The 12,477-nt window shown below is 41.1% G+C and overlaps 1 protein-coding gene across 2 annotated transcripts in view; it reads right to left on the reverse strand.

The window, feature by feature from the left end:
- MCC (MCC regulator of Wnt signaling pathway) overlaps positions 1-12,477 on the reverse strand; it is a 274,629-nt gene that overhangs the window by 204,339 nt on the left and 57,813 nt on the right. The window contains exon 1 of one of the 2 annotated variants that reach the window (XM_024743385.1): positions 5,848-5,963. The exons of the other annotated variant lie outside the window; for it this stretch is intronic. The gene's annotated coding sequence lies outside the window, so the exon portion shown is untranslated. Of the gene's footprint in view, positions 1-5,847; positions 5,964-12,477 lie in introns of those variants that run through there. 2 annotated transcript variants of the gene reach the window in all.

Below are 12,477 nucleotides of genomic sequence, written 5' to 3' on the forward strand. Positions count from 1 at the left end.
ACATATTTAAAGTGATGAGAGGGAAAAACCTACAACCAAGATTACTCTACCCAGCAAGGATCTCATTCAGATTCAAGAGAAAAATTAAAATATTTACAGACAAGTAAAAGCTAAAAGAATTGAGCACCACCAAACCAGCTCTACAACAAATGCTAAAGGAACTTCTCTAGGCAGGAAACACAAGAGAAGGAAAAGACTTAAAATGACAAACCCAAAACAATTAAGAAAATGGTAACAGGAACATACATATCGATAACTACCTTAAATGTAAATGGATTAAATGCTCCAACCAAAAGACACAGACTGGCTGAAGGGATACAAAAACAAGACCCATATATATGCTGTCTACAAAAGACCCACTTCAGACCTAGAGACACACACAGACTGAAAGTGATGGGATGGAAAAAGATATTCCATGCAAATGGAAATCAAAAGAAAGCTGGAGGAGCAATTCTCATATCAGACAAAATAGACATTAAAATAAAGACTATTACAAGAGACAAAGAAGGACACTACATAATGATCAAGGGATCGATCCAAGAAGAAGATAAAACAACTGAACTGAAATTGAAACTGTGATTAAAAATCTTCCAACAAACAAAAACCCAGGACCAGATGTCTTCACAGGCGAATTCTTTTGAACATTTAGAGAAGAACTAACACCTATCCTTCTCAATTTTCTCTAAAATACAGCAGAGGGAGGAACACTCACAAACTCATTCTACAAGGCCACCATCAACCTGATACCAAAACAGGTGGAGGAATCAGACTCGCTGACTTCAGACTCTACTACAAAGCTACAGTCAACAAGACAGTATGATACTGGCACAAATACAGAAATATAGATCAATGGAACAGGAAAGAAAGCCCTGAGATAAACCCACACACATATGGTCACCTTATCGTTGATAAAGGAGGTAAGAATTTACAATGGAGAAAAGACAACCTCTTCAATAAGTGGTGCTGGGAAAACTGGACAGGTACATGTAAAAGTATGAAATTAGAACACTCCCTAACACCATAAAAGTGAGAGAGTGGCATGGACATATATACACTACCAAATGTATAACAGATAGCTAGTGGGAAGCAGTCGCATGGCACAGGGAGATCAGCTCGGTGCTTTGTGTCCACCTAGAGGGGTGGGATAGGGAGGGTGGGAGGGAGACACAAGAGGGAGGAGATATGGGGATTATTTATATGTACAGTTGATTCACTTTGTTATACAGCAGAAACTAACACACCATTGTAAAGCAATTATACTCCAATAAAGATGTTTAAAACAAAATTCAATTTGAAGACTGTCTTAGGAGAGTTAATACATCAACATCCTTGAGATATGACTCTCGGGTAGTGCCTTTCTAGACAACACAGAGGGAGATCTCACCTCTCATACAACAACACAGAAACCACTGCATTTTCAGAAACGAATCAATCTGATGTCATAAAGGTTAATAAAAGGGCCCTAATCAAATTCTTATAGGCAACAGGGCCCATCTTACCATTCTTTCTAGCACAGTGAATTGAAAGCTACAGTAACCTGACATTTCTTCCTTTAGAGGGAGAATAAGGCATGCTGATTTTTTTCCAGTTTAGCAAAGCTATGTCTCTGATCCAATAAGAATTAAAGATTTAGTCTATCCAAAGCAGAAAGAACATGCTAATGTAGCCTAACCTGGAAAAAGATCTACTCTTCCTCTTCTTTGGAAGCTTCAATTTAGTGTACTAATTTTCAGATATAAATATGAATATTTAGTCCAACTAGGAAAAAGCCCTGGTGTCCATTTCCACATCGGTTCTATGAACCTGGCCTTGCGCCTGCACCTCCACATTGTGATAGCTCTAAAACGAAAACATACGGTTGCACTGATTTTGGGTCATATGACTACAGCGGACGGCAGAACAGCTCATTCTCCCCTCTTTTTTGTTTTTAAATTGAAGTATAGTTGATTTTCAGTGTCTCAGGTGTACAGTAAAGTGATTCAGTTATACATATATATATTCTTTCAGACTTTTTCATTATAGGTTATTACAGGATATTGAATATAGTTCCCTGTGCTATACAGTAGGTCCCTGTTTATCTGTTTTATAAATAGGAGTGTGTATCTGTTACCATTCTCTCCCACTTCTTCTTAGCATACTCCTACGTACTACCTATACCTTACAAGAGTTTTCTGGTCCTAAAGAGACGAGCCCAACAAACACTTTTCCCCAGCTACAGAAATTCCTTGGATTGCAGAATTTACATATTGCAGTCAAAATTTTTAAGTCTTCATTATGAAAAGCTAATCGTATTCTCCAAAACTCCTATCTAATTCCAGTAATGTTTCCTCAGGGTGAAAAAAAATTCAAAAGCTTGACCTTCAATCACTGGTGAAAATTAGAGATTACATCCTTTTTAAAAAAAATTGGAGTATTAAGGGACCACCACATTTCCCTATCTCTGTGCTTCTCACTCCCTGCAAGTTTCTCCCCTTCCTCCTAAGTTTCCCAGCTTTAGAGATTCCCTAATGTCACACTTCCAACTCTAATTTAGGAGCTCAGTCTGTACTGCATTCTCGCATGTCACCAGTAAATACTATGCTCCCACCTAAAAACTATCTTAGGACATACATCCTTAAAAAAAAAGAATCATACTGCTTCAGTTTTGTAAAGCAGATATTCTTAACACGTTTCCTTAAAGTGAAGGAGGCCTGTTATTTGGCCAGATCACGACTGAGAACATTCGCATGACCACAGGATATGGGTGATGTTTCACCCATTACTCATGGCTGTCGCCCATGTTGGCTTTGTTCCGACAGCCAAGTATGTTAGTAATCTTCCTCATTAATCCTTTCCCTCTCATAGCATCTCCAAACTAGAATTTCCTCCTAAAAAGAAAAAGCTCACAAATTTTCTTGACAGCTATGAAAGTTACAAGTAATGTCTCTAAGATAATCATGATGACCGATTTCCCAATATGCACAAGAGAAACTAGGAAAATATATATTGAACTTCGAGACAGTGTAGAACATCATGGTTTTGTTGATACTAAGAGAGTTTTGTGAGTTGTGGTATTTATTTCAAGGGTATTTCACATGGCCAATGTTCCTTATAAACATCCACATCATATGCTAATATACTTCAATTCTATCTATACCAATCCCTAGTTTTTATATGCCAACAGTGACCCAACACTAAGTTAAGTTCTATAGGACCTATATAACTTTTTTTTTTTTAATTTATTTATTTATTTTTGGCTGTGTTGGGTCTTCTTTTCTGTGAGAGGGCTTTCTCCAGTTGCAGCAAACGGGGGCCACCCTTCATCGTGGTGCGCAGGCCTCTCACTTTCATGGCCTCTCTTGTTGCGGAGCACAGGCTCCAGACGCGCAGGCTCAGGCTCAGGAGTTGTGGCTCATGGGCCCAGTTGCTCCGCAGCATGTGGGATCTTCCCAGACCAGGGCTCAAACCCATGTCCCCTGCATTGGCAGGCAGACTCCCAATCACTGCACCACCAGGGAAGCCCGGACCTATATAACTTTGAGCATAACCTTCTGGTCTTATATTCACTGTATAGTGGATTCATCAACTATGAAGTCCAATTACCTAGTTTATCACCCCTTCAAACACAAAGACTGTACATCATTAACTAGCTTCCACCTTAACGGAAACTCAAAAATCACAAGGAAAACTAAAGTTTATCACTTCTAACATTGGATTTTCCAAACTCCGGAGATAAAAGAATCAACAAGTATGAACGCCACATCCATGTACACTGAGGTAGGGAAATAACGTAACGGAAACTTTTTCAGATTTGCATTAATCATTTCTGCTTAAGCTATTTAATACAGTATGACTGTATCCCATCTGTCAATGCTGGAATACTAGGCCTCAGTGGGTGGATAAGGGGTCAATTAGTTGACTTTTGGAGTCAATTTTCCACAACTAGATGCCTAGACACTAGCACACAACAGCAGCGGGCTATGTGAGCCTTCATGTCCACACCCACGCCCTAGTCTGCCAGCTTTTAGGTCGCCCCAAACGGTCCCTTTGCCTTCCTATGCCGGATTCACTTGCCTGAAAAGCTCCAAACGGGTGAGCCTGGAGAATCTATCAGTTTATTTGGTAAGTTTTTCACATTAGCGTAAAATTCTTATTAATGCATAAATTATATACACATATATTCAATGTATTAACACTTCAAAAAACTTCTAATTCTAGTGAAAGGTATTTTGAAAATTGATTAAAGCAAGAAAGGACCTGTTTGAACACTAAGAAGAATATAGGATTGCACATTAAGTATAATTAATCTAACATTTCTATGAGGCAGAACTTTTATACAGATCTTCAGAAAAACCCAGCCTCTTTCCTGCGGGCAGAGTGCCTCAGGGTTTGGAGCCAGACAGCCTGGGCTTCAAGCTAGGCTCTACCACTTACTGTGTGACCTGGGGCAGATTTCTTAACGTCTGTCTTCTCAACTATAAAATGGAGATCATTAGAAGTATCTACCCAGGGGCAAAATCGGGTTTGGAGGAGCTATTGCTTACAGAGTGGGGAGTCATTTGCAAAGACATATGATTAAATGGGATTAAATGAGATATTATACACAAAGCATCCAACATGCAGTGAGTGCTCTATGAACTTGACTATCACTAATATCAGTGAAACAAAATTTCACAAAAGAGCAAATGGCATAAGCCCATTCACTTTATCTCAAACTATTAGAGCAAAGGAAACAGTCTCCTTTGAAACAAACTGTTGGGGGTGGTGGGGGAGATGGAATATTTATTTACACAGCAAGTTGCCATGAGTTGAAATGTCCAAAAATATGCATACTCGGGAGAGCACATGTTATCAAAAGGGTTTTTATGATTTCCTATAAATACCTTAGATAACTAAACACAGACCCCAAATGCCTCTGGATGGCTCAGATTAGGAAGCACCTCATGTCGTGAATTTAAGAAAAGGTGACCAAAGTAATCACATTTAAATGACTCCAAACACAAATATGAATGCAATGAAGTTTCCTTAACTTGCCAGATTCTCTGAAACCCCAGGTGTTAGAAGTCCTTTGTTATTCCAAGAGACAATCTCGTGACTGAGAACAGAAGGAAGACTGCGATTTCTCTGTGATCTGTCGTTCTGAGGTGATGCTAACTTGTGCCTGCGGGCGTGCGCGCTTTCCCTCCCGAGTCTCTTCCCCATCCCCACTCAGGCCAGAAGTTAACAGCACGTCTGCCTCTTTAAGAGAGAAAGGCTGGAGCATTTACCATTAAATCAACATTTCTGGGCTTCCCTGGTGGCGCAGTGGTTGAGAGTCCGCCAGACGCAGGTTCGTGCCCTGGTCCGGGAAGATCCCACATGCCGCCGAGCGGCTGGACCCGTGAGCCATGGCCGCTGAGCCTGTGCTCCGCAGCGGGAGAGGCCACAACAGTGAGAGGCCGGCGTATGGCAAAAAAAAAAAAAAAGATCCGTGAAACTGAAAGAAAAATAGGCACTCAGTATTTGTCGACTAACTAAACTTAGTGGTGCTGACCTACTTTCAGGAACATTGTGATAGTTCACGAAAATGAAATCGCCTCATCATTACGTTGATGACTGAAGACATTTTAACACATAAAGAAACCTCTTATACAAATACTGCCATACTACTGAAAATTACTTTTAAATAAAGTTGCTTACTGTGATCCAGTCACTTTCAACATTTAGCACATATCAGATGAATGACTGACGCTCACTCAAGTTACTAGAAGAAGTCTGAAATCTCAGATAAGTGAAATATGTATTTGATTAAAATCAAGGGTTACGACACTGCCAAGAAGAGGAGGCCTCCGAGAGCAACACTTCGATAATAAAATGCAATTAGCTTACCAGCTTCTTCCTTGTGAAACGTGTCTGCAAGCAGCGACTGCATCAGATCAGGGCAGAGGGACATGCTATAGGCCCGTATGATACTTGAGGATGCAAGGGCAGGTCCCCCTTGACAGGCTTTCTACAAAACCAAAATCCCTGAAGAAAAGGGATTTACCCCTAGTTTTCAGTTTTCCTTCCAAAAGACAGAAAAATAGAAAGCTGCCCTGAGGACAGATATTATATATAGAAAACAAGCAGAGTTAAAATTGGACTCTTCTTCCTGCCCATTTCCTCAAGGAAACGCACAGCCCCACCCAGCCTTGTACATAATACTATACTTCTTCATGGATCCCGGATATGCAGCCTACAAGTAAAACATAAGCTGACGAAAAGCAGCAACAGGTTCATCGCTGAATGACAAACTCTTAGGTTCTAGCAATTCAGCACGAAGATACATGCAAGAGATACGAATGTCATCTTCAAGGAGAAAAAACCGAGGGCCTGATCCTTAGGACCCGTAGCCCCCTCCACAGATCGAAGTGGTAACTTCCAGCTGTGTGTTATTACCAACAATACTCCTAAAAACGCTGCCTCCTTGGTTCTGCTTCTCCTAGGCTGGGCCAAACGGATTTTCTGTAATTATTTAGGGGTGACATGACTTGGCTCTCGGAGCTGCACAAAACTGTTCAATTGTTCCACAATAAAAATAGGGTCTATTTCTTTTTTTTTTTTTTTTATAAATTTATTTATTTATTTTTGGCTGTATTTTGTCTTCATTGCGGTGTGCTGGCTTCTCTTGTTGCAGAGCACGGGCTCTAGGCGCCCGGACTTCAGCAGTTGTAGCACACGGGCTTAGTTGCTCTGCGGCATATGGGATCTTCCCGGACCAGGGCTCGAACCCGTGTCCCCTGCATTGGCAGGCGGACTCCCAACCACTGTGCCACCAGGCAAGCCCGGGTCTATTTCTTAAAAAAATCAATTCTGGGAACAACACAAAACTCTCCTCATCCTCTTCTTTTCACTTCACATTTTGGGTTCTTCAAAAGTATGATTTCAGTATACATAAGAAACGAAACAAAGAGGAATTTTCCTCTAAATAAAAACACTGGCTTCCTTTTTAACTTAGATTCCAATAACCAAACACATACATATACCATGCTATTTCCCCAAAGGAATTCTTAAGTAAACTTAAATCTGATTCAGCTTGCAAGTGGATTCATTTCTTCAACCCATTCAATATGAGAAAAATACACGATCGTCTGAGAAAAAGTATATTTAAATGGAATTTGGTACTTGAGAATTAAGAAGACCCAATAATACTTAGAGGAACTGGGTGCAGGGAGCACAATGAAATGGTGGACGTGGATTTCACTGTCTTGGTATTTGAGAGCAGACTGCCTGGGAAACTCTCCTGGTCCACGTCCTTTCCATAACAGAACTACACAAGGAGATTTAGTGCTTGGAGAAGCACATCTTCACTTATGGTGCAAAGAAGTTTCTCTGGGCATGATATCTTCTGCAGAAAACCACTGTGATGAAAAGACTTTCAGACTTCCATTCCCCCAGGAAACAAAACAGTTTCGAAAGGACATCTTTTACTTCAACTTTATACCAAGCTCGACAGCTCCAACTTTGCAGAAGCAGAAAGAACTAGAATCTGAACATTCTGTTCACTTTACCTAATTTTAGTAACCGTAAGACTTTGGCAGGGTCTGCCAGACTGTTTGGGAGTCCAGGAGACGAAGGCAGCATTAGTGGGGCCCCTACTACCATGTCCTTGGTATCCTGACCTGTGTAGGCTGGTCTTCCCCATGTTCATGGCAGACCCTTGAGTGCCCCCATCGGGGAATCCTATGATAGGGCATGATGCTGGCGGCAATACCCCCTTTTCAGGCTTCTCTGGCCCACACAACTAAGCCATGCTCCCAAGAGAGCGCGAGATGGCAGCCTGTAGGTGCAGGATACTTGACCTTGGGTTTGAAACGACAATGCGTCATTTATTGCACAAACCAATAAGGACACCAATAATCTGGAATGCAAATATCAACCAATCCCAGAGCTGCTGGTTAGCAGAAGGGCTTACAGGCTTGCAGGCCCCCAGGGAGGCAGGGTAGTGGTTAGGAGCACAGGCTCTGGAACCAGACTCTCATGCTTCCATTTTAGCTGTGATGCTACATAGCTGTGTGACTTTGGAGAAGTCACTTAATTTTTCTGTCTCTGCTTCCTCATCTGAAAAATAGGGATAATTACGTCTAAGGTGTTGAGGAGTGAAGGATTCGTTATGTCAATGAATTACAAAGTGCTTAGGATGCTGAGTGCCATATAGTGTTTGTCTTCATTATTAGTGTTACCAGCTATAAATATTCTAATTTCCCAAGTGAGGCACTCTCAGCACCAGCAAGAGCACCTTGAGCTCAAGCCCCAAGTTTCAGGCAGGGCAGATGAAGAGCCACCTAACACTCGGAGAAGAGAACCAAGCTCCTCCAAGAGCTGATCCGATGTCTGTTCAGGGGGACTACATGGGTGCCGGCTTGGGAGGCTGGGCCAGGAGTGTGTTCCTGAAGGGCCGATGCCCAGGAGACTGAATTTATAACAAAGTTTACAAAATAAGAAGTCAGAATGTGTACATTAAGAGAAAAGAAATCAAACCTTGGAATTAAGTTGTATTCACTCCGACACATTTTTTTTAAATTGGGAAGGAAAGTGGTAAACGGGGCTCCTAATATACTAAAAGCCCTTGGGGTATTCATTAAACACTTGCTAATTGACGGAACTTGCCTATTCAAAGAGAACTTGGAAATGTATATGCCTTCAGGGAATAACTCTTCACCTGTACAATTCACTAAGTATCTGGCTTCTTAACAGTAACCATAGAATACAGTTTACATGTAAGTTAAATATTTAATTGGTATAAATATACTACTCAGCTCACTGAGGCAAAAATGTGAACATTCCTGCTTTATAATGAGTACGATTTTGACCATCATGTTTAAAGCTAACACCACAGAAATGTTTGAGTTTCATACCTCAAAGATACTTTAATAAAATTTAGCTATTTTCCTTGACATCAATAAGTACCACAAGGTGGGGAAGTAAACAGGCAGAATCCATGAAAAGCAGCTGCTTCTACCAGTCATTTATCTTCACGTTCTTAAAATATTTTTTTTTTTTTTAATTTATTTATTTATTTATGCGGTACGCGGGCCTCGCACTGTTGTGGCCTCTCCCGTTGCGGAGCACAGGCTCCGGAAGCGCAGGCTCAGCGGCCATGGCTCACGGGCCCAGCCGCTCCGCGGCATGTGGGATCTTCCCAGACCGGGGCGCGAACCCGTGTCCCCTGCACTGGCAGGCGGACTCTCAACCACTGCGCCACCAGGGAAGCCCTTAAAATATTTTTAATGGAGAAACCCAGTTAAAAAAAATTGCAAACGAGGAAAACTGGTGCCTCCAGATTTAGGAGGTCATAATATTACCTAATCTTATTTCTGCTAAGGAAAATCCAAGTAAAGTTCAAATCTACAGAAGAGTCATTTACATTAAAATGATAGCTGTTCACTAAGGAAGCCGGTAAGGGGGGAAACACAGAAGCTTCCGGGCTAAAACAAGTAAGTGAATAAGAATCAGTTGTATTTGAGAGAAAGCACAGACACACACATGGGCTACAAGAGAGATAGAAGGTGTCTGAAAAATAAAATGGGGCTTCCTCATTCATCAGTCTCATCTCTGCTGTAATTTCTGACTGATTCAGAAACTTCCAAGGCTCTCAAAGCCAAGACAGGCAGGAGTTTTGATGTGTGTTGGCTGGATGCAAAATACTGCTGGAGATTTAATTTCTTCTAAGGCAAGAGCAGTGAAAAACAATCAGGGTCATCTCATGCTTGAAGGGTCAGAATTGAATTATTTTTCAACAACTGCAGAAAAATAATTTCCATGAATTGAGTACGATGAAAGCGGGGTAGGTATAAACTAAAGGAGGCATTCAGAGGTTAAGAAGAAGGAAGTGTGTTTTGCGGATTTTCCTTCCTTTAACAATAATGGAGAGTTCAAATATTTCTGGCTGTTAGACTGGCATCAGACAGACATCAAGAATGCAGCTGTGTTTGGCTTCCCACATGGCATAAGCAGCAGTCACAGTAATATACACTCAACTTCACAGTTACTTAAATTTAAAAAGTAGGCAATGCAAGAATTACAAAGCTTTGGGGGTGGGGACACCTGGGTAGTTTAGAATATAAAACATAGTAAAACATCAATTTACGTTTCAATGCCTAGCACTGCCTACTGATGTAGACATTCTTAAATCAGGCAGATGAGATTTTGGCACTTTTAGAAATGGCAGTAACATTTGGGGGAGAAGACTGTTTTGTAAACAAAGCAATTATATCTGATAATAATTGAAAACTGGGGAATGAAGAGGAAAAAAAAAGCCACCTAGGAAATCACTTTCCACAACTTATTATTGGCATTTTGTATATTTCATTCCAGTCTCTTTTTTTTTCCCCCTATTTCCTATGGTGGCAGTTAAACATAACACACGGAAAAACCCAGTTCAGCATTACATTCTCTCTTCTTAAAAAACTCTTCACTAAAGCTGTTGAAACAGAAACAACCTGGTCACTTAATCGAAACCAAATTTTGCTCACAGATTTCTCCCCACCTTAAGGTTTTGTGGTGGTAGTTGTTTGTTTGTTTTTAATTCAAAAACAAAGGCTGTTAATGCTAAGACTTCAAAAGTATAGACAAAGCCAGGAGATTAGAAAAAATTGTCAACATATTCAGGAATTCTGGGGATTAGCTAGTGTTTGCCCTCCCAATGGGGTGTGGTGAGGACAGGATCCAGTCCTTACCAGGGTTTGACTCAGTCTCAAGGTGATGCAATGTGGCAGCAGGAAACGACTCAGGGTCTCAAATTTATAACAAAATTGTAGTTTCAATTTTTGTTAAACTGTTGTTTAGAACTTAAAACATATTTTCAAGGGAAATAGTACAAGAAGGGCTGGGGTGTATTTCTGCAAAATCTATTTAATCCATGTAGTTTCAAACAAAGTTCTCAAAGATACGGTAACTGTGACAATTCACTGAAGTGTGGAAAGAATATTCATCTATCTGTTTATTTCTCACCTGGTCCTTTAATGCCTAGTTTGTGCTTTATAAGGTACAGAATATTAATACAGGAGGGAAAGTATTTAATTTCTAAATATACAGAAATTGGCTATACAAGCTGTAAAAACTCAAACTACTTATTTGTTAGAGAAGTTTGGAGACCATTAGTTTTAAACAGTAACACCAGCATTACTCTTGTTTGCTACCATATTGATAACAAGATTTTTAAATAAAAATATGTCTCCTGTTTCAGCTGGGACAGCCCCAGGAATACATCTGTCATTGGAACATCCCATGACACTGTGGGTCTCTTTCAGAAATAAATTGAGTAATGGGAGTTTGGAATCCCAGAAGAGGGGTTCTGAGAGGAAGCAGGGCTACTTCATTTCTCCAGGGGGACTTTCATGAAGCAGTGGTTCTTAATCTCCTTCGGTTCAGCCCCCTCTTCATCTGACAAGTGGAATGGACCTTCTGCTTACACATGTTCAGGGGTCTGATTGATGTACTTGTTGAAACCACTCATGGATTCCTGGGACCATGATCCCAGGAAGCAGTACGTGGCCTCAGCCACAACTAGACAGGATCTCAGTTGTCAAGTCCAGATGGGGATGGGGACTTAAGGTCCAATAATACATCCAAGTGCAGCTCATTTGTGGCAAATCCTCCACTGGGAAATGGCTTGTGTGGAGAGAGCCTCAATCTGGGATGCTCATCTTAGTCAACCACGGTGTATACACTCATTTGTCACACACACATTTCTCATTTGTCAGATTTCCCACAGCGAGCTGCCAACTCTTCTCTGGGTGAAATCCAAACATGGAAGACAGAGTTCTGGTTCTGTGCCAGGTGCTACCAGTTTTTGATCATTACCTGGTCTCCTATTTCCAACTCAGTTTAGATGATTGATTCTCCACATGGAGCCCACGTTGAGCTTTAAGATACAAATCCCATCAGGTCATTCATTGTATTGTTTGTATCCTCCAATGGCTCCTCTCTGCCTACTTTAAAACGTCCAAACCCTGCTCCTTTCTGGTTTCCTGTTCTGCAAATTTAATCTTTCTCAAGTGACTGTACTTTCCATGTATGAAGCAGAGAGTGGTGAGGAGCTGTTGTTACTGCCCATCCTGTTCCTTTTGGGGAAAACTTTCCCTTCTGTGTGGCTGCCAGAGGGCTGCTGCCTGAGCAAGGACAGTCATGATACCCACTCTCCATAGGGGCTGGTCTGGGGTCAGAACTGACCCAAGTGAACCTTCCCTGACCTCAACATGCACGAGCACAACGAACAGAAGTGCAGAGAGTCAGAATCTAACAGCTGGGTCTCAGGATCTAGCCAAGGTCACTCATAGACTTACAAGTTATATGAGTTAATTTTGTTGTTGTTTTAAGCTAACTTGGAATAGGTCCTCAACTTCCAACTGAAATAAACCTAGAATTCAGACCGTACTGAACTGACCCTCCTATGACAGATGCACCATCTGTTTATAAGGCTATAGGAGTAAATATGTCTGGATCGTTCAACAAAATGGGACACAAGGACATCACACA

This window comes from Neophocaena asiaeorientalis, unplaced genomic scaffold, assembly GCF_003031525.2.
Source record: "Neophocaena asiaeorientalis asiaeorientalis breed wild unplaced genomic scaffold, Neophocaena_asiaeorientalis_V1.1 scaffold26, whole genome shotgun sequence".
Taxonomy (NCBI): domain Eukaryota; kingdom Metazoa; phylum Chordata; class Mammalia; order Artiodactyla; family Phocoenidae; genus Neophocaena; species Neophocaena asiaeorientalis.